Source organism: Corvus kubaryi, unplaced genomic scaffold (assembly GCF_017639235.1).
Source record: "Corvus kubaryi isolate FWS band 111438036 unplaced genomic scaffold, C.kubaryi_AGA036_p1.0 37398, whole genome shotgun sequence".
Taxonomy (NCBI): Eukaryota; Metazoa; Chordata; class Aves; order Passeriformes; family Corvidae; genus Corvus; species Corvus kubaryi.
In genome coordinates, this window is record NW_024581137.1 from 2,604,457 (window position 1) to 2,631,984 (window position 27,528).

Sequence of the window (27,528 nt, forward strand, 5' to 3'; positions counted from 1 at the left end):
AAGCAGGACCCTCCCTTGGAATGGCAGATGCGCCCCCCCTTCCCTCTGAGTTACTATAATTTTGAAATGAAGGCGGTTTTAGGCAAAGATGTGGAAAATAGGAATAACGGTTCTTTACTATTATATATATATATGTGTATAGCAAGTCAAACAAACAACAATAACTATGGCAGTAACAGCGAACAATCACAAACCCAGTGCCAGCCTTCTCGGCTGTCAGGCCCTTTCCCCTCGGGTGCAGTTCCGCTCGCAGCCGGCAGGGGCGCTGGCGGCTCCCGGTGAGCAGGGCAGGTGCGATGGTTCCCCCGTGGCTGCAGGGGGAGCTCCAGAGCAAGCTTGGGGAGCACGTGGCACTGGTGGCCTGGGATCCCGGGAAGGGATGGGACAAAGGCTTCACAAACCCCCTGGGCAGCCAATCCCGGTGTCCGGCTGGACCCTCAGGAACAGCAGGTTGGAACGGCAGGCTGAAACGGCAGGGACGAGAACAAATCCCGGGTGGCAGACGAAATGTATCCAAACAGGGAACCCCCTGGAGGTCTGGGCAGGCAGGGTGAGCACGGCTACAACGTAGCGAAGGCTCGAAGGAACAGCGGGGCAGGGCGGCCACGGCCCAGCTCCCAGCAGGGCAGGGAAGGCAGGCTGGGGATCCTGGGGTTTCTCTGGCAGAAGGAAAAGCAGCCAACCAAAACCAGTCTCCCTCTCCGGCGTTCGGGGACTGGCTGTCCGCACACCCAGGTGAAACAAGAGAGTAGCCAGATGCACCCCACCCCTTGTTTTTCTTAAGTACCCAGCAATTTGTCCCCCTAGCAACACATATGGGGAACATTCCTTCAAGAGAAAAAAAAAAACCAACCCAGGAGAGCTCTTAAAACCCCAACAACAAAGTAGTCAGTGACACTACTGTCTAAACATATTCAGTGTGGAATATGACATTTAGATCAGGGAAGAAAGAACCTGTAAGAGTTTGAGGGCTGCAAATCTTTCCAGCTATTTTGGAAATACTTGTTTTCCCCATATGTAATACTATCACATTCTTCCTAACAGAAAGTCTGGTTGCAGTCCAGTTACCTCTGTAACAGGAGTAACAAGGGACTCACTCGTTGCAACTGTTTTTATCTAGTGCAAGCAATGGTCCAAAAAACTTTAGCAAAGTTCCTGAATGTGTGGTATCAAGGCATTTCAGAATGAAGATGCTTCAGTTGAATTTTAAAATTGAACCTGCAATATTTAATAGCTCTCTTGCTTTCCTAAATATTCCAAAATATTATTTGATTTCTATAATGCAAAAAAAAAAAAAAAAAAAAAAAAGCTCTCAGTAAAATAATGCAGTTCAAAAAAATCCAGCCAAACCTACCATTTTTGTTACAGTCAAAAAGAAACTGCTTATAAAAAGGCATTTTCAACAAGCCGCCTCTGTCAGCCTTCACACAGATATTAGATCACTGCATTGTACACAGCTCTGCCCCTTAAATTTTCAACATATAGAAATCTGCTGAAAACAGAGGTCAGAACCACTGATGAAGGGAGCAGCTTGTGTAACAGTAACAGGATGTGGGACTAGCAAAGTGCTTATTATTTTTTCAGGGTGACGGTATAATTTTTTAGTAGCTACTAATCCAACCTTTGCAGGTAAAGCAGAATATACTGTCAACTATTACAATTCTGTCAGCATAAAATACCATAATCTACCCCTTATGTGCCATACATAACTCCTTGCCATGCCTATCCATGGTGATTACTTCTCTCCTGATAAAATAACTGGCACTGACCAAGTCATTAATGTTCACTGACATTGCCAGCTAATTTTCTCTGTTGAGTGATAACTAGTTGGAGATAGCAGCACTTGGGAAGGAACAATGAGGATTATGCATTGCCTGTCCAACTGTAAGCAGCCTTCCCTCAAATAAGTGAGGATGCAAACACATACTTCAGAGTTACATCATGTAAAGAAGGTGCTGCTGCCAATTCAAGCTGCTACACAGTTTTGAAGATAAAGAAACACGTGGTCCCAGACAAGACCAATTGCTAGCTGAAGTAATCTAGCTGCAAACACCACACACCTGCTTGCTACCTTGACTCCTCCGAACAAAAACTGCAAGTCAGGCTGCAGCCTGAGCTCAGTGACCTTGCTAGCTTAGCCCAACGTATGAACATGAGTGCAACATCAGCAGTCCAGGAAGTCCTTCAGGCTCAATTTAAATTTTATCGCAGCCACGAGTTAAAAACATCATTTGCTTTAATCAGTATAATTGTCAGAGTGCAAGTGCACAGCCAGGGGTGAGTAATGCTGGTGTGAAACACATAGTGTAGAAGATAGAAAATCCCCCAAAACACTTTGCTGACACTAGCCAATGCCTAGGTGCTGCTAAACAAAATTTTTACAACCATTTCTCTTCCTAGTCTCTGCAACTGTTTTTTATGGTTTTCCAAGAAAGAAGAGGGCCCAAGTCAATGTTTTGAATCATGAAGCCCAGTTTCAGGACTTATATAAATGTGTACCGCTGATACTAACAGAATTGTTCCTGGTTTTCCCAGTTATGACTCTGACAAGCAATCTTAGGATCAAAAGCCATTTCCTCATTCTTCATATAAACACAAAGATATTTATATTCTGGAGCTGTTTTCTTTTCCTTTTTGCACAGCCATTAATAAATTTTTTTCTTTTATTCTTTTTATTGGTTTTGGTTTGGTTTGGTTTTTGGGGTTTTTGTTTTGTTTTGTTTTTTGTTTCATAGCTGCCAAGTCTTGCACAGTTCTATGTGTGAATTTATGCAAATTTCAGAATGTGCTAATTCACATATTTGCAAATTGGCAAGTGATTGGCAAACATGTAAATGAGCTCATTTAGTCACTTTCCTCTTTCCTTAAAATGTAGTTTAGGATCAGTACACTCTTCCCCAAGTTATAGCAGTAAGGAGAATGTAATGCAACCAGGTGGGTCTTGTAGTGGTTTGGCTTAGTGTAACCATGTGCCCCGAGTATGGGAAGAATGCTAAAAAATAGCATAGGCTGCTAATGCACTAAGATCTCCAGATGTGGTAGGAAGACATCAGGGGAGTACTTAGAACAGCTGCAGATGTATCAGCAGTAAATGGGTGTGGATGTGATCATGTTTAGAGTGGTCAACAGCTGGGATGTCTGAGGGTGCAAGGCAGTTCTGGCTGTGAGGAGAGCTAAAGAGCTGCTTCCATTGCAAGTGGGCAGCAGTTTGGAATATAGTTGATGACCTCAGATGAGGGAAAGATGGTCTGATGGGGAAAGGGTATGGATCAGGAGGTATGGTGAAAAAAGTCACCTCTTGATTCTTCTGGTAGAGCCTAAGATTTTGCTCTAAGATGAGCAAGCAGGAAATGGAGTAGAAATGGATATGTCTTAACACCCAGGCTCCCACTTGGCTGGTGTTGCTCCAAACTAAGCATCTTCTTTGGCACCCATCTCTCAAGAGCTCCTGGCAGCAGCTCCTACTACCTGCAAATTGCAGGTCACAGTGAGGATATGACATAGCTGCTACATGGGGGCGAGCCATGCCAGATATTTGGTGGTAGGCAACTCCCTTAATTTTCCCTCTCACCAAGAGTAACCTACTGCTTTTACATGGAGGGTAGTAGCTCATAGAGCAAATGCTACTCTCCAGTTTTTCCACTGGTCACAGCACAGAAAAGCTGGGTACAAAATGTGTGCTGCTGAACTAAGTTGCACCAGCATTTCCCAGGTTTAGGGCAACCTCTGATCTTCTCCCTTTATTTGGCTGAGCCAGAAGACATTTGAAGCCCTTGAGCATTATCTGCTAAATCATACTTTATAAGTTAAGAAGTTCCCAATGACTGCTAATTCCAGCCGGCACCAGTTGTGTCACTTTATCTCAAAACCAGCATGTTTGTAGAAAACTGTATCACATCTAAAAGTGAGAGTGACAAAATCAGCAGAGAGTAGAAGTAAAAGTTTAAACAAACCAGGATCAAGAAACCAAACAGGAAGAAAAAAAAGACAGAGAAAGTGTACCATTTATCTTCAAATTATCTAGGGCAGCTTGCCCTAGAATTAGCTAAATTAGCTCCATTACCTTCTTTCATATGGAAATATTGTATGAACAATAATCTTTCTGCGGCACTCAGGTAGTTAAATCCACACAATTTGCTTTTTGAAGCTTGGATTTTGCTGACTTTATTTCAAGCAATCAAAAGTATCTAATTTGCATTCACATTCACATTAGTGGTCCATATGTTAGCCCTGTTTAAAAGCTATATGCTGCATTCATTATGAAATACTTGGCTCCCTAGCTTTATCCTTTTACTTTGAAATTATTTTGATAATATTGCAACTCTTCTTTTTAGGCTATTTTCACATACAAAGGTTTTTGTGTCATTTGGTTATTTTTCAAAGTTTTCCAAGGGAAGGGCTTTTAAATTTTGTTTAGATGTGTTATATGGGAACTTGCAAATTGGCAATATAGCTCTACCATCATTTAATACAACCATGTATTATTCCTCCTACCTAAAATTTCATTAAAATATCAGGAGTTCAGCTGATCTCTGCATAAGATTTCAGACCACACACGACATCATTAATGCCCTTCACAGTTTATCATGCTACTTACTGGACTAAAACAGTTTTTCATAGTGATAAAATTTAGCTACATTACATTATTGTTCTTAAGTTTCTTTTTCATTGTAGAGCAGAGAGTAAGGCATTTGCTTTTTTAAGGAGTTCATAATCCAAATGAAATAAAAGTAAACCCACAGAACTAAAAACCTGAATCATTATCAGATTAAATACCCTGCCTATGGTCACATAAAGATTGACAGACACAAGAATTAAATCAAGGTCTTCCAGGATGTCCTGCTCTGCCTAGGATAGAAGACCACCTACCATATACTCTTACCTATCTCATCAGATCATTACTTTTCAGTACTTGCTATCATGTGCGCATTAATACCATCACCAAAGTTTTGCTTCCAGAATAATGTTTTTATTCACTGGCTTAAACATTGAACGTCTAATGCTCATAGTTTGAGAAATGAATCCTATTTCTTCCCATAGAAACATTGATAGATGATTTCTCCTTGGAGACTGATCCTCATACCCCTGAAAGCTTGAAAGATAAACTCCTTTTTCTGCATGTTCACTGTGGCTTCTGACATTTGGAAAATCCTTTCCCACTTCCTCCAGAGAGCCTTTAGAAGCTCTTTTGATGTCCCAGAAGGTGAAAAATGTGGATACAAAAACGCTGTTAGCAAGAAATTTTCCTGCTTCTTTATAAGCCCATGAGATACTTTTCTCTCTCACTAAGACAGTAGCAGAGTTCTATAAGCTATGAACACCTGCAACCTTGCAAAGCCTTGTTTATGGTACAGTAGAAAAATATTTTGACAATGGATGTTTTAGGATTTTAGCCAATCACCCCAGGGGGTGGCTGATCCTTTGTCCAATTAGACTATGAAGAAAAAAGTCTATAAAAGAGTTTGTAAAATAATTAATTAAATCAATCTTGCTGCACAATTCCTGCCTGTTGGATCTCTCCTCTCCTCCCTATGGCTGTGGGATACAGTAATAGAAAAATAATGAGTTTTCTGCTATGAAATGAACATCACAAATGGGTATCTGTTGAGTATGAGACAACCTGAAGTAAACACCTCAAAAGAAAAACAAAACAACAACAACAAACCTCTATTAAAAATCTAACAATTATAAAAATATTGTATCCTTCATTAGTCTTAAATCTTTACATGAAATCTGTTTAAGCAAGAGTTTATTGGATGGGTGAAAGAGAAGCAGAAGGTTGCTTCAACTAATTGTTTCTGAGGTGAAGAGTTTAAAATTATTTATTAGGTTTCTCAAACTCTTCCTTGAGTCAGTCTCAACCTGACACCATTAACAAATTTACATGTGTCTTGGTTTGAAAGACAGGTGTCTGCCAAGGAAGGTAGGAGTCTCCCTTGAAATGAAAAATGCAACCCCCTTCCCTCCAAATTATTACAATTTTGAAATTAAGGGGCTTTCAGGCAAAGATATGAGGAACAGGAATAACAGTTCTTTACTACTATATATATATGTGTGTATAACAAGGCAAACAAACAACAATAACTATGGCAGTAACAGCAAACAGAATCACAAACCCAGTCCCAGCCTTCTTGGCTGTCAGGCCCTTTCCCCTCGGGTGCAGTTCCGCTCGCAGGGGCGCTGGCGGCTCCCGGTGAGCAGGGCAGGTGCGATGGTTCCCCCGCGGCTGCAGGGGGCGCTCCAGAGTGAGCGCGGGGAGCAGGCGGTAATGGCGGCTTGGGATCCCGGGAAGAGATGGAACAAAGGCTTCACAAACCCCTGGGCAGCCGATCCTGGTGTCCAGCCGGACCCTTGGGAACAGCAGGGATGAGCACAAATCCCAGGTGGCAGATGAGATGTATCAAACTACGGAGCTGAGGTGGGAACCCCGGTATGTCTCAGCAGGCAGGGTGTGCGGAGCTACAGAGTAGTGAAGGCTCGAAGCAACGGCGGGGGATAGGGCGGCCGCGGCCCGGCTCCCAGCGGGGCATGGAAAGGCAGGCTTGGGATCCTGGGGTTTTCCCTGAGGCACCCAAGCAGATGGTGAAAAGGTCCCTCTTTTAGTAAGGTGGGGTGTTAGGGTCCCAGTGCAACAGCTGCTCCAGTGAGCAAGCTCCACTCACGGTAGAGGTAAGGCAGTCGAAAGCAGAAGCCTTCAGTGCTGACGAATTCCCTCCACCATGATGGCAGACTCTCTCTCCATCCGTACGCCAAGAACAACAGCCCACAAACCCAGGTGAAAGAGAGTAGCCAGTTGGACCCCTCCCTCTATGGCCAGGTTTTTTGTTTCTCCCAAGCACCCAGCGATTTGTCGCCCTGGCAACATATATGGGAAAAACTCCTCAAGAGAAAAAAGAAAACAGAAGGGGAACTCCCCAAACCCCAATAACATGGTACTCCTGAGAATGAATTGTTGTTAATTTTTACATTTACAATTTTTACATTTACAATTAGTTCCTGGGTGCAAGGACTACATCTTTCATAACAGCAATTGCATATGGGAGGAGGATGAATAGAAGCCATTGGATTAAGATGGCACCCGTCATGAAATCAGAAATTCAGGGAATAAACTTCAAATCCCCCCTGGTTATGGAGAAATTTGAGAAGAGACCTTGAGTATCCTATTACGATCATGGGAAGGGAAGGGAAGGGAAGGGAAGGGAAGGGAAGGGAACTAATATATGAAACAGAAAATATCCAATTATGAAACCTGTGGTACATAAAGGATTAAAAAATCACCACAGCGCATTTCTGTTCATTGTGGGCACATCTCTGGCATATAACTATTTGAAATAAAGAGGAAATACTGCTTTTTTATCAGTAGACTACTTCGCTGCCTTTTTTGAGAAATTGAGGTCTTTACAATGCCTGAATAGTATAATAATATGGAATAAATTATAGCTCACTTTCTAGAGGTCTCTGAACTAATCACAAATAATGATCCACAACTTGTGAGTTTTTCATCAGTTCTTTTTATGGTATTAGGCTTAAGCACATCATTCCAGGCTTTAAGTCAAGTCAAAAAAGCCTTGGCTGAACTCAATGTGCATAATAAATTGACTGACCTTTTCATAAGTGCAAGAAAATTTAGGTCAGTACTTAGTACTGACAATACATTGAGTCCTCCCCTCCTCCAAAAGCCTAACAGTTTAGAGAGTATAGGCAGAAAGCCAAACCAACGCTGATTCAGTACAATCCATTTGCAGTTGCGGGTCTATTGGTCCAGTTTTCTGGACTGGTGTAAGTGAAACCTGGTGAAAAATCAATTGGGCTGAATATTTGCTATGGTTGAAGTCATGCTTTTCTCCCAGCGTGTGCTTGCAACTCTCATGTGAAATACAAAGTGAAATAAAAAATGAAACATTGATATTTGGGTGTGGGGGAGTAGAACAGAAAGCCAAAAACTTCTTCCTTCTACCCTATGCATTCATTGGCTCTATGCAATTGTATTAGTCAGAGGTAATGTCAGTGTACAGGTAGAAAAAAAAAAGAATATTTAAGTTAGGGGGAGCACTCAAGTTAAAAAAAGTAATTCAGACATAGGTGCATTGGAGGAGGGGGGAGAAAGATAAGTATATGGAAATGAGCCTGTAAATTAATCTTCACTAACATTGAAGTCATGTCCAGATACAAAATTTCAGTTTCATTTGTTTGGCAACTGAGTTATCCCAGCTACGGACGTCAAACCAGCTCTGGTCATAAAAACCTGACAATAACTTCCAACAAAATTCATATTTAGCCTTCCACGAGCCTTGAAAAAGTTCATACAATTCTTCTAATTCTCTATGCCCCTGTGTGCACATACTGCTTTTCTCCTTTGATGTGTAAATACTAATACTTCTCTTTTTTTTCCCTCTGGGGTATTTCCAGTTTAGAAGAAATCAAAAAGAACAGTTTACTGGCTAAAATGGTGTTAGCATGAAAGTAGGGTGAATGCTCCAAGTTTGGACTGTCTCAAAGAAATTCCCACATTGCTGTTTTCTTGCCATTTTAAGCCACTAAATTGGGATCACAGTGATTAGGACCTGAATGCATGTTGGCAAACTGCTTTGGATAGTCCAGAGTTTTCTGTGACTGAGTATCCTCTTGACATCAAAAAGTCTGATTTTTTATTGTGCAATTTCTATATCACATATGCTATCCTCTGCTGCCTTGAAATACATTTCATCAAAACAACACAAACATCTACATTGGCCTTGGGTATAATGTAAAAGGTATACATAAAGCAGAACCTTCTCCATTCACAGCCCTTAAGCTAGGATTTTGCTGCTTTCTTCCATACTTCCCTCGTGAAATTTCAGAAGATAACAGCACTATCAGCACCTATCCCCCATTCTGTTCTACTGTCTTATGAGTCCAGCTACATGATTCTCCACTGTTCAATGAACACATCAGATGAATCACTTTGTTGACAGGTAATAAAATATGTAGTTTAGGAGTGTTAATGATTTTAAAGGTTCAGTCCTGCTCCTGTTGCTAGCAATCTCTTCACAATGAGGCAGAGCTAAAACTGACTGTGAAAAAATAGATCGTGTGGCAGATCCTGCATTTTATACTAGGAATTCCATGTAGTTTCATACTTTCAGATTCAGGTCTCAAATGTTCTCCCCATTTCTCTTCTAGTCAGTGTGGAGAGTGTGAAGCATGCTGTGATCTCATTGAAAGTACATAGCCATAAATATATAGACAAATCTGGCCCATAGGTTTTAAATGCTATCCTTATAGTATGGGAGAGCTAGTTCCACATTTAAATGGTTCCTTTCTCAGTAAAGCAATGAGACAAAAAGTAATGGCATATATATATATATGTGTACTACTACATTACATCAGAATTTAACTGAAGTAGTGCTTACTGGAGAGCTAAACCACACTCCAGCATGGTACTCAGCAGCATCAGAGTGTATGGAGCTCATGTAGAAATTAAATGGAGTCCCATAAGCTCTGATCTACCATAACTCTTTCATACAAGCACAGAGCACACCAAATATAGGTCTGTAGTTAAACTCTTTTTCCAGGAGTGGCTAAGTGCTATGGCATGTATACACATTTTCCACTGGAACTGTGTACCTTGCATAGCTTCCTCAGAAGATGATTCTTCTGTTGACAAATTTTGAACCAGTTTAAGCCACCAAATCAAACAGTCATTGTTACAAAGCTGTACTGTGGAACCTGTGATCCTGTCAGCCACTGTAACAGGTATCAGGAGAAGAGGACATGTATCTACTGGTGGTTAGCTAGGTCAAATGAAGCCAAGCAACTTAAAATAGGTTTCAATGTGCACCAATTCTAGTACTAAGGAGGTTCAAATTTAGCATAAAATCAGCTTCACATCCTCATCTTTCTTGAGGCTGAACTCTTTTAGACAAAGTGCAGGGTCTGGATTCTGATGCCAACACAGGACTAATGTAAAAGTCAAAAGTAAATTCATGACAGTACTGGGTGCTTTGGATGAGACAATTGATTTCCTGCAGTTGTGGTAAACTGTGTCAGATGAAAAATGTCCCTTAGGAATTCCCCACTAGTTGCAATGTGTCCCAGGCCGTCTCTTCCCAAGTACTTTCCATCTACATCACCTTTCTTAGAGAAGGGCCTAGGAGACCTCTGAGGGAATTCTGTGACCAGAGTCACTGTTTAAGCAGCTGGGACTAGATGTTTCATATGGGACAGGAAAGGTGTAGAGTGGGGTGGAGAATGTAAAATCTTGACTCTTAATTTTGCAGATCCTTACTTGGTATTTTAATTGCATATATAGATTTGGATCCTTTAGGTATTTACAGTATACAACTATTCTGTCATCACATCAACTTGTATAATACATATGTATTATAATAGGCAATCCTCAGCCCACATTGAAATAAATAAACATTGACTTAATATAAATTTTTCTCTTACCATATCAGAACATTGTGTAATTAAATCATCTCACTGGTAGTGTGTACAGATGGCTTAATTTCCTGTAATACCCACTAAAGCTCAATTGATTTAGAGGGTACTACTAATCTATTTAAAGTTAAACCCACAATGGATAAATTTTTATCTCAAAAAGGATTTGTCTCTTTAGTAGACTACCATTTCTTAAATGTTTGGGGAGATTAAAATAATTTGTCATTTAGAATTGCTAGTCACTTAAAAAAAAACCCAAACAACAATAAAAAATAACCTCAACCCTGTGGCCATCAAGAAATAAGACTAACATATGATCTCTCTACCTCTTGATAATCTTTCACTGTGAAATATTTCTGTCAGATGGAACCCAGCACTGAGAGTGAAAGCAAAGCTTAGTCTTCTTTCAAACACTGCTGTATGTTTCTACACTTCCATATTACAATAGAAGAAAAAAAAGAAGGAAAAATAATATATAACCAACTGAAGTGAATTATAAGACAACACATTGCATGAAAGTTTACAGCTTTTTCATGAAGTGAAATTTAATATCTCCAGAACCTGTGCACTGAGTTAATTTTCTTTTTTTATTGTTTTGCAGCTTTAAAGTAAATGCCAGTTAAGTCAAATTAAGCTGTTGTGCAGTTGGCTTCTATAATCACTAGCAATACTTTATGGTAAGTTCAAGCAAATAGAGGGTGTTTGGGGGTTTGGCTGTTGTTTTGTCTCTTCCTTTTCTTTTTTCTTTTTCTTTTTCGTTTTGTTTTTTTTTTTTTTTTCCCCAGAGTAGTAGTTTCTTTTTGTAGAAACAATTTTCCTGGTAGTGCTTCCCAGCAAAGAAAAACAGCCTGCAGCCATCCTATATTTCATTTTCAGTCCAGCAGTTTTAGAGAGGCTTTTTCTTTTCTAGCAAATGTACAATAAGTTGAAAACACTCCAAGGTGGGGTATCATAAAGCAGGCAGAGACAAACAAGGCAAAATGAAGAGGAAGCTCTCTTGGTCTGGATGACTCATTCCTCTCATGCTCAGACTTGCAGAAGCAGTGTTTGTTCTATCCCTCCAAGTCAGGACTATAATATAACCCCAGCTACTGTAACAACATTATTGCCACACCTGAAATAATTGCAATGCAAGTCCATGAATGACAGACTTGTCATAAAGAACAAACCAGAGGTACATGGACAGTATTTGATATATCCAGAATGTGCTGGTTATTTGCAACTTGAGTATCCCGCTCTTTTAAAAGAGCATGGTGGAACTGAAAGGGTAAAGGGAATTGTGGCAAGGATGGTCAAGAATAGGATTCAGCTTTTGTATGACACTTATTTTTGTAAGAGAAATTACTAAATGACTGAGACTGTTTCACCTTGTCATGGGGTGATCGTGTGGGTATCTAAACAAATCTATGAAACCATGAGTGCCACTGAGATAAAGCAAACTATCTTCTGTCTTCTGGAGTAAGAAGCTGGGCATATGAAACAACACTAGCAACAGCCAGTTCAAATTTAACTGAAAGAAACACTTCTTCACAGAGGATGTGGTTATATTGCAGATTTCTGTGTCAAAGGTGTTAGTGATGCTAAAAATATGCATGAGTCAGAATGAGACTGGAAAAATTCAAAGAACAAAAAAAAAAAAAACCACCAACCAAAAAACCAACCAACCAACCAGCCAACCAAACCCAAACAAACAAACAAAAAAACCCCACCCCAAACAAAAAAAAACCAGCCCAAACACAACTGTATCAGTAATCTATACAACATTAATGGAGCTGAGACAAGGGAATGACTGACCTAGTCTTCTTTTTACAGCCCTGGCATCTCCAATCTCATGCCAGGTGATAAATAAACTTTTCTATCTGACCATACAGGAGCCATTCTGGCAACCACATTTCCACCACCTCAGACTGTCACTTATGGGACCAAAGCCCTTTCGAAGCTGGCAGCTCCAGTGAGTCAGTGGGTGTACCACTTGACTCGCTACACACACTATACGCGCATTAGACAGGATTTTCTTGCCGGCTCTGCCACAGATGTGTTCTCATCTGTCTGGATCCTTGTCTTAGTTTGAAAAACAAGTATCTGCCAAGGAAGGTGGGAACCTCTCTTGGAATGAAAAATATGACCCTCTTCCCTCCAAATTATTATAACTTTGGAATTACGGGGCTTTCGGGCAAAGATTTGGGAAAAGGAATAAGTGTTCTTTACTAGTATGTATATATGTATAACAAGGCAAACAAACAATGATGGCAGCAACAACAAACGAAAGCAGAAACCCAGTACCAGCCTTCTCTCGGCTGTCAGGCCCTTTCCCCTTTGCTGCAGTCACGGCCACAGCCGGCAGGGGCGCTGGTGGCTCCCGGCCGGGCAGGGCAGGTGCGGTGATTCCCCCGCGGCTGCAGGGGGCGCTGTGGCGCGAGCTCAGCCACCTCTCCACACGGGTAATGGCGGCGCAGCCGGCAGCAGAGATTGAAAAGGGGCTTCTTCCTTTGCAAACTCACGGGGGGCAGCCGGTCCAGTGCCCCTCCAGATGTTGAAATGGGCTGTAGCAGGAACCTTGGAGCAGCAGGCTGGAACGGCAGACGTGAGCCCACCCCCTGGGGTGGCAAACAAAGTGTAGCAGAAACTCCGCAGCCGTAGCAGGAGCCACAGTGTGTCCTGGCAGGCATGGGTTGCTGGGTTAAAGTGTAGTGAAAAAGCCCGAGGCAGTGGCAGAAAACAATGGGGCTGGGCAGCGGCAGCCAGGTTCCAGCAAGCAGCTGCTGCATGCAGCAGGGACGTGTGCCCTCCAGGAAGGGGTGAGTTGGGGAAACAAGGGTTAAGTGAATTACTAAAGGGGCTGCTTGCTAAAACAATGGATATAGCTTGCCTAACATTTATTACATTTGTCAAGTAGAAAAAGGGAGGATACAAGACTTGATAAGGGGAAGCAGCCATGATCCTGCTTTGGACCCAGGAACTAGTTCAAACCAGCCTTGGGGTTTGAACTTGGGCCAGGGACTCAGGGAGCATGTGCAAGGAAGCAAAATGAAAAGTTCAAATTGAGGAAGACTCCCTACTTCATCCCAGAGACCCCTGCACGAGGCACTGCACAAGCACAAGCCATATGGAAATGACTTCGGGCTCACTATAATATGAAGTGGGGCTAGGCGGGGCCAGGAAATGAATATGTATCGGTGCATTTGGAAACTTAATTAATATGTAGCTTATAACTCGATATATACCCAGCCAAATGGTATTGTTGGCGCGCATACATTTGGTGGAGCAATCCACATGCCCCCCAGCGCTGGAATGTACATACCTACTTTACTACTTATCTCAGTAGTGGAGTCTTTTCCGCGTATCAGGGGGAGGGAGGAGGCGTCCCAGGTTTTTCCCCCGAGACACCTGAGTAGATGGTGGGGGTCCTTTCCTATGTGATCAGGTGTTAATAAGGTCCCGCTCTTATGAGCAAAGGTTCACCCATGGTAAGGAAGAAGCCATAAAGGGCTGGACTCTGTAGTGGCAGTGAATTCTCCCCACGGTAGCAGCAACTGGACCATTCCCCTCCGATCTGAGAGGGAGAAAGAGCAAGGAACTGAGCCCAGCCCCTCACCCTCAGCCAAAATCTCATGGTATCTCTGCCCTTCCCAAGAGTAAAATCCCTGGGCCAAGAGAGTTGCCAACTGCACCCTTTTCCCCACTTTGGCCACGTCTTTTGACTCTTAAATACTGGTCATTATCATCTCTTAGGCAAAAAATGGGACAAAATTCCCTGAGAGAAAGAAAAAACAACGAAAAATCCTAACCTCCAACAATCCTTAAAGCAATTTTTAATCATGGCACAGTCACAGAAAAACAGTTTGAGATCAAGCAGGGTGCTCCTGAGGAGGGACCTGGAACCAAGCAATCCCTGGGCTTTTGTATCCTCACAGTCTATGCACACAATAGTCTGGGGTTTTCCTGTTGAGCCATCAGCTCCCTCCTGCCATATCTCTGAGTGGCCAGTCACCTGGCTGGGGCCAAGGTCCCCATGCCCTTTGTTATGCAAAGGGTCTGTGTCACTTGACAGCTTGTTGCTGGGGGTTCCACCATTTCCTCCCACACAAAGCACAGTATGCAGCTTGCACTGCACTACAGCTACCTGCACTGGGCATATTCTTGAAGTGTCCCATGTGCTTTTTACTCCAGAATGGGACACCCCTGCCTAGTCTTCAATGTCAAGGTGAAATAATTTCTATGTTAGGGAGAAAATTACAAGACCCTCAGTATTGTTCAGCGGAGCAGAGAGTAGTAGTATAGAAGTATATTTTATGTTAGGCGTGTCAGGAAAATCCACAAACGCCAGAGGTTTACATCCAAAAGGGAGACAGAGAAGTCCTTCAACTTTATTTGAATTAAGGGAGAGAGTCGACTGTGGCACACACCTGTGGGTTTTCTCTCTCAAGGTTTCTGAGGGCACAGCCTCTCTTTTATCCTTACTCTCGGCTGCATGTTGCCCTCTTCCTTTCTCCATTGGCTGAGGTACTAGGAAGGTACAGCCTTCATGAACTGTCTACCCCATATCCCCCGTTGAAACTACTGTTTTACCCCAAAGTTAAGAAGTTCAGGCTTGTGCAGACCCATGTCTATTTCAGGAGCCAAACTGTCTGGGCTCTGCAACAACCTGCTGCCCAAAGTCAGTGGAGACATTAACATGTTGAAGATGTTAACACCCATACCTTCACTCATCAAATTATTTGTAAAGACATTAGCACACATCTTTTCTCTCAGGTGCAAGTCAAATGTAAACATTCTTGTAGCAAAGCACTGGTAACATGTAACCCAACACAAATTCATGGTGCTTTATAAATCTTCACAGTCTCCCAATACCTTCCCTGTTGGTATTAAGATATTATTACAAGGCCAGAGAAAATTCCAACATCCACAGGAAGAGAGATTAGCCCTCTTTGAGAGAACAAAAAACCAGAATACACAGATGTTAAGTACCTAGCCCAAAGTCATCTATCAGCATAGCCAAGACAGCAACCATCCCAGCTACCTCCGTGTCCTATGCTTAAACTTGTTGATTGATCTGCTCTTCTGCTGACTGTATTGATTTTGCACGGCCTGGGTTTTGGTAGCAGGGGGGCTACAGGGGTGTCTCCTGTGAGAAGCTGCTGGAAACTTCTTCCATGTCTGGTGGAGCCAATCCCTGGTGGCTCCAAAGACAGATGTGCCCCTGGCCAAGGCTGGGCCAATTAGAAATGGTGGTAACATCTCTGTGATAACAGATTTAAGAAGAAATCAAAACCAAAAGTGGTAGTGCAGTTTTAATTCTGACCAGACAAGAACGGAGTGAGAACATGTGAGAAGAAAAACTATGCAGACACCAAGGTCAGTGAAGAAGGAGGGGGAGGAGGTGGTCCAGGCACTGAGGCCCAGACTCCTCTGCAGGCTGTGGTAAAGACCACGGTGAAGCAGCTATGTCCCTGGAGCACATGGAGGTCCACTGGGATGCATAGATCCACCTGCATACTGTGGAGGAGCCCCACAGTGTAGCAGGTGGATGCCTAGAGGAGGCTGTGAGCCCATAGGAGATCCACGGAGTGAGGGGCCCTGCTCCCATGGTGGAGAAGCCTGTCCTTGAAAGACCACCTCATGGAAGAGTGACCCACGCTGCAGCAGTTTGAGGGGTACTGTTGCCCATGGGATTGCAGCTGTTGCTCATGAGATGGATTCACGCTGGAGTAGTTCATGGAGAATTGTCTTCTATGGGAGGGACCCTACAGTGCAGCAGGGGAACAACTCCTCTCCCTGAGCAGCAGGGGAAGCCTCAGGTGATGAAATGACCATAACCCGCATTCCCTGTTTCCTTGTCCCTCTGGGGTAGGAGGTAGAGCTGGAAGGAGGGAGGGGTGGAAGGAAGGCTCTTATTTTTACTTCTCATTATCCTGCTTTGATTTTGTTCATAATAAATTCATTTTATATCTCCAAGTTGAGCCTGTTTTGCCCATGATGGTATTTGATGAGTGATCTCTCCTGGTCCTTATCTCAAGACCTGTGAACCCTTCAATAAATTTTCTCCACTCTGTTCAGCTGCAGAGGGGAGTGAGTGATTTGCTTGTGTGGGTGCTTGGCATACAGCCAGTGTAAATCCACAACACTGACAAACTCTGTGTGGATGTCTGCACCACACTTCCAAGCAGTGCCTGCTAAGTTGCATATCTGTCACCATGAAAGAGGTCTGGAGAGGGAATGCATCATCAGAGTCCGGAAGTGCCTCAATTCCAGCTCTGAGCAGTCCATTTATTGTGCACCTTACAAATTTTCCCCACTAAAAAGAATGAATAATTTATTCAAGCACTGAATGCAGAAGCTGGTGCCAAATCAGTCAGTGTCAACTCAGGGGCTTTAGGTAGCCTGAGTCCTCCCCAAAGCATGGGCTGCTGTGAGGACTTGTAGAATAATTATTCTCTGTTTCACTGGGAGGTGAGCTAAAGAGGTGAGCTTCTACTCCACAGTCCTACCACTGGCCGGGAGTATGCTTTGTCTTGGACCTGTATGCAATGTTTGCCACAATTTGACCTCTATGCACCGAGAGGTTTACTAAAGGATTATGAGGATTTTTTCCTTCCTAGGATTTTTTAAAATTTCTCCTAAGAAATGCTTAACTCCAGATTAATTGCAATGGGGAAGAAAGAGAAACAAGAAGAAGTCCATTTTTATTCTCCTTGAATTACAAACATGAATTTTCTTCCCCTCCTACTGATTCACCACTCAGCATTCAGCTAAGATGATCACCGAAAAAGGAAAAGCAAATGAACATTGATGTTTCTTAGGGTATGAAATACTTTACGATTAAATAAGTTGCTGAAGACTATTGTAACAATCACCAGTGATTGGTAGCTTTCTGCTAAGCTGCAAATGAATTCAGCACAGGACAGCATTCCAAATTGCTCTTACAAGGTTTCCTTTATTATTTTTATTTGGTTATGCTCTGACTCTCATCCAGAATTGTACTTAATGCCCTCATCTGAAGTTGTTGAAATGGCACCCCATGGCATAGTGTGACAGTGAAAGGATATTGCCTTTGGAAGCTGCTAATGGTCCATGAAAAGAAAACAGCAGAAAACAGGAGAGCAGTTGTTCCAAAATCATAAGAACAAAGATCTTTACATTTTTAGCAAATCACCTTCCCATTGTCAGAGGATTGAGAATGGGGAGAACATAGTTTGCAGCTAGTGAGGATTTGCAGATCCAGATGGGTTACAAGACAAAGATACAAGTAATGAAAGAATAGTGCATTATATGAAACAAAATTATTCAATATTTTCCATCTTTTACTTGCCTCTCAAACTTAATATTTGCCATATAACATTATCCACAAGGTATCATTACTCCCTCAGATGGGAGAGATGGATGAATGAAGTGTACAAATGAGTAGAAAGGGTTTTAAAGGTCAGGCCAATCAACAAAAGCCTCAGTCCTGGTTACTCTGACTTAGACAAAGATACTTCAGTAACCCCCAAGGACAAAGTCACACAGAATTCAAAAGGAGCTTTGTACCTCATTTTTTATAAGCTTAGGAATACAAAACAAAGTCGGGAAGGTCTAAATCCTCAGTGACTTTATCCTAGACTTACCTGCAAAATACTGTATCAGGAGTACTGCAAAGGCAAAGCAATAATCACTTGTCCAGAGCCAACAGGCAAAGCTATGAGTGTTGGGGTGTCCCCCCCCCCCCCCGTCCCCACCACGTGGTCCTGGGAGAGAGGCCCTGGGGGGGAGACACAGGGTTTCCCTAGCCCCTGGTCAACCTCATTCCCCATTGGTTTTTTTGTGTTCCCCTGAGCAGGCAAGGACCCTCGGGTCCCGTGATTGCCTCAGTTCCTTGGCAGAGCTCCGGCCATGTAGCTGGAGAAATAAACATCTCTCTGAAACATCTATCAAGAATCAGTCCATATATATATTTCTTTTCTACGGGCCTTGTTGTCTGATACACGTGTTGCAGTATCCGCACTGTGACAAATGGCAGATAATGCGGACAGAACAATCCCCGATCCCTAAGGACAGCGACTGATTTGTGAGTAAACTCTGGATTTCTCTTCTTGTTTTTGTTTTGCTGTTCCATCTCTAAACAATGGAGGAACATGGAAAGACTCTTGGCTCTCAGAGCTGCATATGGACATTTATCTTAAAGTTGAAAAGATTCTTGAACAGTGATTTGTAAATTTTAGCTTAATTCAAGCTCAAAAAGAATTGAAACACTTCCTGGCATGGTTGTTTAAGAACTTTTTCTATGTTTCTTGGGATTTAATTCTTACCAAAGACTTTTGGAATACCATTTGGAGACAGTTAATTTTTGAGTCAAAATATATGCTGATGGAAGAATATTTTCGTGAATATTATTTAATTACCGAGACTGTTGAGCAATGTCAGCTGTGTCCTTGCGAAGTTAAAACTGCTTCAGGGACCGTGTAACCCAGGCCACGTGGACAAGCAGCCCCGACAGCCCCAGCAGCCCTGGCAGTTCCAACACGGGAGTGAGTGAAAGCGAAAGAGAAGGCAAAAACGCACTGAGACAGAAAACAGCAGCCACTGGGAAAAAGGAAAAAATCATCATAGCTAAGGTTTTAGGAAGGGTAAAATGATATAATGTTAAACAAAATTATGGGTTTATAACGAGATGTGACAACCAGCAAGATATATGCGTTCATAGAATTGCTATTAAAAAAAAAAACCCTGAAAAATACATCCCAAGTTTAGGACATGGAGAAGTAGTGGAGTTCAAAATTGTGCAAAGTAGAAAAGCGTTACAAGCAGCAGAGGTCACTGGGCCTGATGGTGTTTTTGTGAAAGGCAGTATATATGCTAAAAATCATAGTCATGTTAGACAATATCCACATTATAAACAGTCCCTACAGTCTCCCTTTCCTAATCCCACCTTTCCCTTTTACCCTATATCCTATTCCCCTCAGTGTATTCCCAATCCGTTTTTTCACCCATGGTTTCCCTCACAAAACCATGCCTTTGCCAATTGTTTCCCCAAAAACCCCTTTCCAATGCCGAGTGGGGGATGAAGAGTGGGAGGGAAGAAATTAACTATTGCTGTTTAGAGTTCCAACAGGTACAAATGGAAGAAACCCTCTCCTGCCTCAGTTTCCCCACAAAGCATGCCCGGAGAGTCCTGTCTTTCTTCGGTCAGCCTTAAGATGTTCCAGAGAATCTGTTTGGACATTTAAAGACTCAGGAGGGTGGCTTGTATTGTTTTAAAACTGTCCTTGTTACGTTTATCCAGTTGTTTTCAATGTTAAGTTTTAAATCTCTTTTTGTTAAAAATAAATGGGTAAAATGTTGGGGTCTCCCCCCCCATCCCCACCACGTGGTCCTGGGAGAGGGGCCCTGGGGGGGAGACGCAGGGTTTCCCTAGCCCCTGGTCAACCTTGTTCTCCACTGGTTGTTTTGTGTTCCCCTGCACGGGCAAGGACCCTCGGGTTCCATGATTGCCTCAGTTCCTCGACAGAGCTCCGGCCATGCGGCTGAAGAAATAAACATCTCTCTGAAACATCTATCAAGAGTCGGTCCATATATATATTTCTTTTCTACGGGCCTTGTTGTCTGATACACGTGTTGCAGTATCCCCACTGTAGCATATCTACATTTTAAGAAACCTGTTTGTCCTAATTCCCCCAAAGTGGTATGTTTCCCCCACTGTGGAACACAGCTGTACAGGTGAAGACAAAGGAAAAACAGAAGTGGCAATAATAGTGGGTCTTTCATTTAAGAACCCCCTCCCTACTCACAAGAGATTTGCCTCCATTTTTAGATTATTCCTGTTGCTGGAAATGATATAACTCTTTAAATTTTGAGTAACTTTATTAATGGTTATGTTTGTCTTTGCCAGGGGTGGGAACTGGGGGGGAGGAAATGGATGTTTCTCTTCAAAAGACTGTTTACTGAGGGTTTGAGTTTCACTGGGTGAGGCCTGATAAGGCTCAATCCACAAAAACAAGATTCCTAGACTCTGAGAGTTTAACATCTACATGTTGGGAGTAGCCAGAAGACACAGGGGAGATAACCGGACATCAACAGACATTAACCCCTGGTGTGTTTGGAGTCACCTGATCTGAGGAAAGACTGATAAGAGAACCAAAGAATGAGGACCAAATTAGCGTTGAAGGCTGAGGAATCAATGACCAATAGGAGACCAAATACTAAATTGTGTAATGTAGAACCAATGAACGAGAATTTCTTTGTGTTTTTTAACATATAAATATGTGAAAAGTCTGGTAAGAAAGCATGTGTGGATGAAATTGTTTCCATTGCACTTCCTGACCAGAATAAAATAATGCCTGATCCTTTAACACTTAAAGGAATAGCGTTGGAGGGTTTTTCTTCTTTCCAAATTGCAGTGATATTATGGCCATCATAAGCTTTGGCACCTGCTCCTGCATCCCACAGACCACAATAATAATAAGGCACTAGTCAAACTCTTTCATGTTCCCTATCAGTCTACCAATTTACTCTCTGTAGGAAAAACAAGGAGATATTGACTTCTTGGTCCCAGAATAGTAATACCAAATTTGTGTGGAAGATCATGCCATGAAAAGTCAAGTGTCCACAAAGGAGACAGAGTCACCCTGCAACTTTATTCAGAGTCTGTTAAGCCTTCATACTGTTCTCTATAGTTCAAAAGTTCAGACTGTGCTCAGCTCTGCAACAAACTAGTGTGTTTTGATACTCATAAAGACCCCTACACCCATTCTTCCAGAACCTGATTGATCCTTTCAGATCAAGTCATTTTTGAAGACATTAACACCCTTTTCTCCTAACAAAGTAGAGTCTTTCTGTCTGAAGTTATTTTAACAGCTGTCTACCTTGCAGTATACTTCACTACAAAGAAAAGCACTACATTTTTTCCATATAACCATTACCTAAATGACTTATTACCATAAAATTTGCCGGTTTTGCTTTCCATCTCCAAACAGCAAAATGATAAAATAGTAGTAATTGCCACAGGAGACAGTTATGTTTGCTGATTTCCCAGTAAAAATTAATTCAAAACACATTTACATTTTACACTTAAAGAAGATATAAATAATTCATGTTCTCATATCATGAGTACTCTGCATGTCATACATGGGGGTACCTGCAATTTTTCAGTTTATTGGTTTTAAAGTCTTATTCAGGAAGTCATTATCATGTTATTTTGTGCTTCTATTCTACTCTGGTAATGTAATAGTCTTCAATTGATTATGTTCAATTAAAATGTATTCAGTTTTACCATTCCTAATTTTCTAGCTTTTAATTTAATTGCTGTAGGCTTCAATTTTACTTATGTACTATTAACTCACCTTATTCACTGATTCTGCTCTCAGAAATAAAAAAAGACTACTCCATAAAGACTGCAAAACAGAGTTTCACTCCTCTTAAACTGCTTCTGCATAAACATCACTCCATCTGTTTCAAGTTTCAGACCAGTGATTTCCATAATCACTGGTCTGAGTGGAGCCAGGCCCCATTGTTTCATTCTTCTTTCATGCGAACGTTGAACACCCTTGCCCACTAGTGCACCCCATTATCCTTTGACAGGTGCTTCCCAAAACAGACTGGGGTCCCAGAAGTATCTACTTGCTCTATACCTACTGAGCAGTGCTACCATGCAAGTTCTTGCAGAACCCCCCAAGTCACTGATGTGTTCAGAGCTGGGTTTGCTGCAGAGGAGAGGAAAATGCTTCACTTCTTGTAGGATCAGTGACATGACACAGAAAGGGACCTTATTCCAGTCACTGGAGGTTTGATGTCTCAAGACAGACAGCACAAGAGAATAAGTTTGATGCCTCAAGAAAGACAGCACAAGGGAATAAGTGACCCATGGAAAGGTAGAAGATGGTAATTCAGGCTTTCTTCTGGATTTTTATAACTTCGTATAAACACAAGCTTGGGGATGGTTTACCAGATGGATTCACAACAGTTTCTGCTGCCAAAAGCAGGTTTCCTAAACTGTGCAACATATAAGCACTGGTCTCTTACAAATGTAATAAAAGTCTTGTCTGAAAAAAACCCAAGCAAACCAACAAAAGAGAAGAAAAGAGAAAAATAGCTCTGTATATGCCCATCTGACCCTATGTTGCAGGGGACAATGTACCACTGATGCATACAGTGACATTATCAGGTTTTCATTGATCTGTAACTGGTTGACATAGTTTATAGTTCAACCTTTACAGGCACTAAGGTTTTGCCTATATTTTTAAGCTTTTACAGACTGACAAGTTCTGACTGACCTGTGTTCAGTGGTATTTTTCGTAAGCAGGAAAAATTTACCTTGTAACCTCCAAAATGAATGGGCCATTTCAAATCCCCCTTTCATTATTCCAAGTTAAATGACTTGCATTTATCAACCCAAAGTATCCTATGCCACAGTGTTAGGTCTCTTTCTGAATTTCCTTATGACTCTTGACTGGCGTAAGCAACTATAAATTCTTCCACCTGAGAGTTTACTTTCCTGTTTTCAAGCGCAGTCAGTACTTCCCCAACTTTTTCTCCTATACCGAAAAATACCTAAAATTTTTGCTTATTTCTAAAGAGGAACCCTTTTCATAGGTATCTTATACACAAAGAAATTTCCGTCTATTAAACACTGCCTTTAATTTTTTATGTGCAAAGACATTGCAAAGACTGAATATAAATAAAATCAGGAGAAAAAATTGCTAGAAAACAATTTCCAGTCATCTGAAACTACTAAATTTATGGTAAATATCTTGGGAAAGCATGTTGCAAAAATTGCTTGATATCAATCAGGCACAAAACTCAGTAAAAAAAAAAGAAAACATAGGTACATATGTATGCCCAAATTTGTAATTCTGGTGCACAAGTTCCCCTTGGTCCCAGGTGTTTAAGTTGTGCTAGACACAGCCTTTATGCATCTTTAGATTGCAATAAACTTGACTTTCTTTTTCCATTTATATGCATGCACTGTTATTAGAAGATCAAAGATCTACCCAAACCTAACTGTTCAACCAGATTATTACGACCAACTTTCTGTAGTCAGGGACATGGGGACAGGCAATGTGCTCAGTAACACACTTGATTTGCTTCAGAAAACATTTATATGTAAATAACCATAGGTGAGGTATTTGTTAAGAAGAGTTTAGATTCACTGTTCACTGGGCTTTGTAGAAGCAAAAACAGCTTGTGCTTGGATCAGGTCAAATGTCTCCAACAAGGGTCAGTGATGTGAGAGCCTGTGTCATGGCCCTTCCACAAATGGTAAGAATCTTCCATCTAGGATGGCCGACACAAGCAAAAACTTCCAGAAAAAGAGTAACTTTTTTCTTCCTGTGCAGTGATACATCTATGTCCATCTTGAACCCAGCTGGCCTATGATAGAGAGGGGTTTCTTTCTGTAGTCATCAGTAATGATATTTGTATTAAAAAATTAATGCCGGCAACACTTCATTTTTAGTCTTGGAGTGATATTGAAGTCTTTAATCATTCTATAAAGAAACAATACAAGGAATGTCAAGGTGTAGTGTCCCAAAGCTTGGACACAGGAAAGCAAAGCTTTTTGTTTTAAGTTTCAAGCCACACTGAAGTTGAGCTGAGATTTTGTGTGCCAAGTTTCAGCCTAAAGGGATGGTGGTTTTGGCTATAGTATAAGCCCTAGAGAATAGGAAGCATTCTAGAGGAAGCATCAAATAGCATTTTACTACTGTGTGGCAGACAAAGTGGCTATGTAACAAGAAAATCACTCAATAGGATAATTTCTTATGTTAGCATTTTAATTAAAATAAATACTTGGCTCCATCTTACACTCTACAATTCTCTCTTTAATTTACACAGACATACATAATGTACAAAGCAAACAGAAAATAGGATCACAAATCCTAGCAGACTTGAAATCATTATTCAGAAGCTTTGTGAGAAATATGTGAGATATAACCAGAGTTAATGATTCCATAAACATTTATTTGGAGGCAATATTAACATTAACAAGTCCAGAAAGTATTTCTAGGTATTAAAGAATAAATAACACCTATTATTAATGCAATGGTAAAAAAATGTCGTTTACCACACATTTGCAATACCCTAGTTTAATACATTATTAAACAGCATCCCACAATGGATTAACACTGAACAGAAACTCCAGATGTAGAGATGTTTCCCTGTGGTTTTATCAGCAGCAACATGCTTGATGCTAGCCCAATCCTGATCCCAGTGTAGACAGGGCCTTTGGTTTGCTCTGTTTGGTTTTTGGATGAATAATAACACTTATGCAGGCTTCACGCTGGGCTTGGTGCTTTGATCAAAGCACTTTCCAGTGGGCACAAAAACTGCCTCTTATGTTTGCACCTTAGCTTTCATTTTAAAATAATTCATTGAGGTGAGACCCTGCCAATTTAGCCTTGCATACCACTTTCTCCAGCCAAACAGTTGTACAGATTGTCCCCTGCAGGGTCTTCCACCAAGACAAAAATAGGTCTTCTTCCACCCGTGCCAACAAATGGTCCAGGAGCCTGCTCTGCACATCCTCATTGGTTTCCCCCAAGCAGCATCTCTGTTCAGCCCAAATGCAACTGTGGGGGAATTGATGGTTACCGGCAGCATATGTTAGGAGCTAATAAGGTGTGCCAGCCCACTTCTGACAGTAGAAAAGCTCCCAAGGAGACACAGGGCTTTCTTCATTGCCCTTCCTCTTCTCCACCCAGTCATGTTACTCTGGGTGAGAAATTAGGTCATACCCTGCAGGTTTCTTGAGAAAGACGAGCAACATAGCACAGACCAGCACTGGCTGAAAATGAGGTAAAACCCTTTTCTGCTTGCTTAAGTTGAATGTGATCTTCTTACTGGAGTCCAGGTCAGATGTGTTAATGAAAAGGAATTGCTGATGCAATCCCAGAGGATCAGGCAGATCCATGAAGGGTTCTTGCACTGTCTCCAATCCCCATGCCCCCCAGATGCTTACCAAATCAGCATCCTTTCACTTGGGTAGTAGCACTCCAGCCTGATTGAAATCTGCCTCCCCAGTGTGAAAATTTTTGTTATACATGATCGTGTCTCCCTCTAGTGACTAAATGTCTGTATTTTTGAAAGTCATTCCCCAACATAATTTTTGAAGAGTCTGTAAAGTATATATCTACCTATGATGTGTAGATTCAACTCTCTTATCTTTCATTCCTAATTATGCACTAAGGTATGGATTGGATTTTGCTTAAAATTATCCAAATTTTAAGAGAGTTATAGTACCCAGCAGGCATTGTGTCTCTATTTAAACAAAAAAGGCAGTATCTGACCAGTAGAAATTATAGATATTGATTAAACAATCATGCTATTTATTTTGTACTGGCAGCTAATCTTTGTCCAAATATTTAAATCCAGACAGTGATATTAAACAGCAACTCTACTAAATCTATCGCTTGTGCTTACTACAGATCACTCTTTCTTATCTGGCAAGCTAGAAGACATCTACTTATCCTCACCAACAAAACAGTAGCCCAAATTTAGTTAAAAAGGCATAGCAAAAAAAAGGAAAAACATGTCCAAAGTTTCATCATCTGAAGATAAGAGTGGAGATGAAATTAACAGAGAAGAGACTGAAAGCTTGAAGCTTCACAAAAGGACTACCATTCTGGTTTCTTCTCAGCTTATCCCACCGGCAATAATACATTTTACACTGATAATAAAAAGCAACAAGTGAAAGAAAGTGTCAGATAAGGAGGATATTCTTTAGAAAAGTAAAATCTTTTTATCTTTAACCCTAGTATTAGGAGGCATATATGTATGTACACATCAACAAATGGAACTGGAGCATAGAGTTTAAGAGTGACCAAGGGTTAGCACCATGGCACATACCAAGGATAAGCACTAGGGAGCAAGGCAAGACAAGACAAAATCTCACGGGTGGCATATCGCATTCCTCTTACAGAGACAGAAGGAAACAGTAAAGAAAAATGACAACACACTGGAGGTATACTGAAAAAAAACATTACAAAACAATTTTTGAAACTCTGTTGGAAGCTGCTAACAGCAGCAACATAGGACAAAGTAAACTTCAGACTCACATTTCCATTCAAAAATGTTAAGGAAATATTATTACAATAAATATAATTGAAAAAATATAGTTGAAATTAACATCTTTCTTTTTTTATAGTGAATTAATTTACACATAAAATCAATTTAATTTTACAACAGGCATCAATTTTGTTCTCATCTTAGGTGCACTGAGCTTGCCTAAGTCCACGTGTAACAGTCCTTTGGGAACACTCAGAATTCAGCAATTTCAGTACTTCTCCTGACCAGGAAAACAGGGGCTGGTTATGCAGGTGCCAAAATGTTTGGCCTCAAATCTTCATAGGGTTCCATGAAGTGGAAGCAAGAAACCTCTGACAAGTTTTATAATGATCTGAGTTTCTTGTTATCCTGCTTGATCCTCTAGGTCTTTCACAGAAAAGAGGAAAAGACAACGTGATTTAAAATCTACAGGAACTTATAAAGTTTGTAAGTAGGAATAATGCCTGGGGCTGGAAGTTAAGCCTGTAAGGATCCTTGCATTCTTCTTACCTAGTTGCAAAGAAGTGTCATACCAGTATTTTATTTGGCCTAAAATATTTTTAGTTTTTAATACCAATAAAAAGCCTAATATGGCTGCAAAAGGTAGAGAAGACCCCTTAAAATTTTCCTTAAAGCTCACTATGTCCCTAGTCTGGTTTCAAGTTTTGTTTTTCCTTCTTGGTCAGGTGCAGTTCATCTTCTTAGCCCTATTTTGGTCCTGTTACAAAGGAATATCTAAACTTAAGTACATGACCCTCATCTCAGGATGTTTGTAACTTCCTTTATCATAGAATATGATACCTTAGAATATGCTGAGTTGGAAGGGACCCATCAGATCATTGAGTCCACCTCCTGCCTGTAGTGTAAATATGTGAAACAACAGGTGTTTGGAGTTTTTTGCCCTGAAGGAAGCCATTATTTTATAATATTTCCTTTTCAATCGTCTACATTCCCCAATTTAACTTTGCATAGAGCAATAGCATGTCCATACTAGGAAAAAACAGGGAAGGATAAAGGAATACCACCCATTTATAGACTATGCAAATACTACAGCCAATCACCCCTGCTGCCAGAGTCCAGCAAATGTTGCGGGGC

The 27,528-nt window shown here is 41.3% G+C and overlaps 1 long non-coding RNA gene across 1 annotated transcript; it reads right to left on the bottom strand.

Moving 5' to 3' along the window:
• Nucleotides 1-14,144: 14,144 nt before the first annotated feature.
• Nucleotides 14,145-26,421, bottom strand: LOC121672082. Its single transcript, XR_006018762.1, has 3 exons — nt 26,409-26,421; nt 23,682-23,692; nt 14,145-14,221 (listed from the first exon to the last, which is right to left on the bottom strand). It is a non-coding gene; the product is annotated as an uncharacterized LOC121672082 (long non-coding RNA).
• Nucleotides 26,422-27,528: the final 1,107 nt, after the last annotated feature.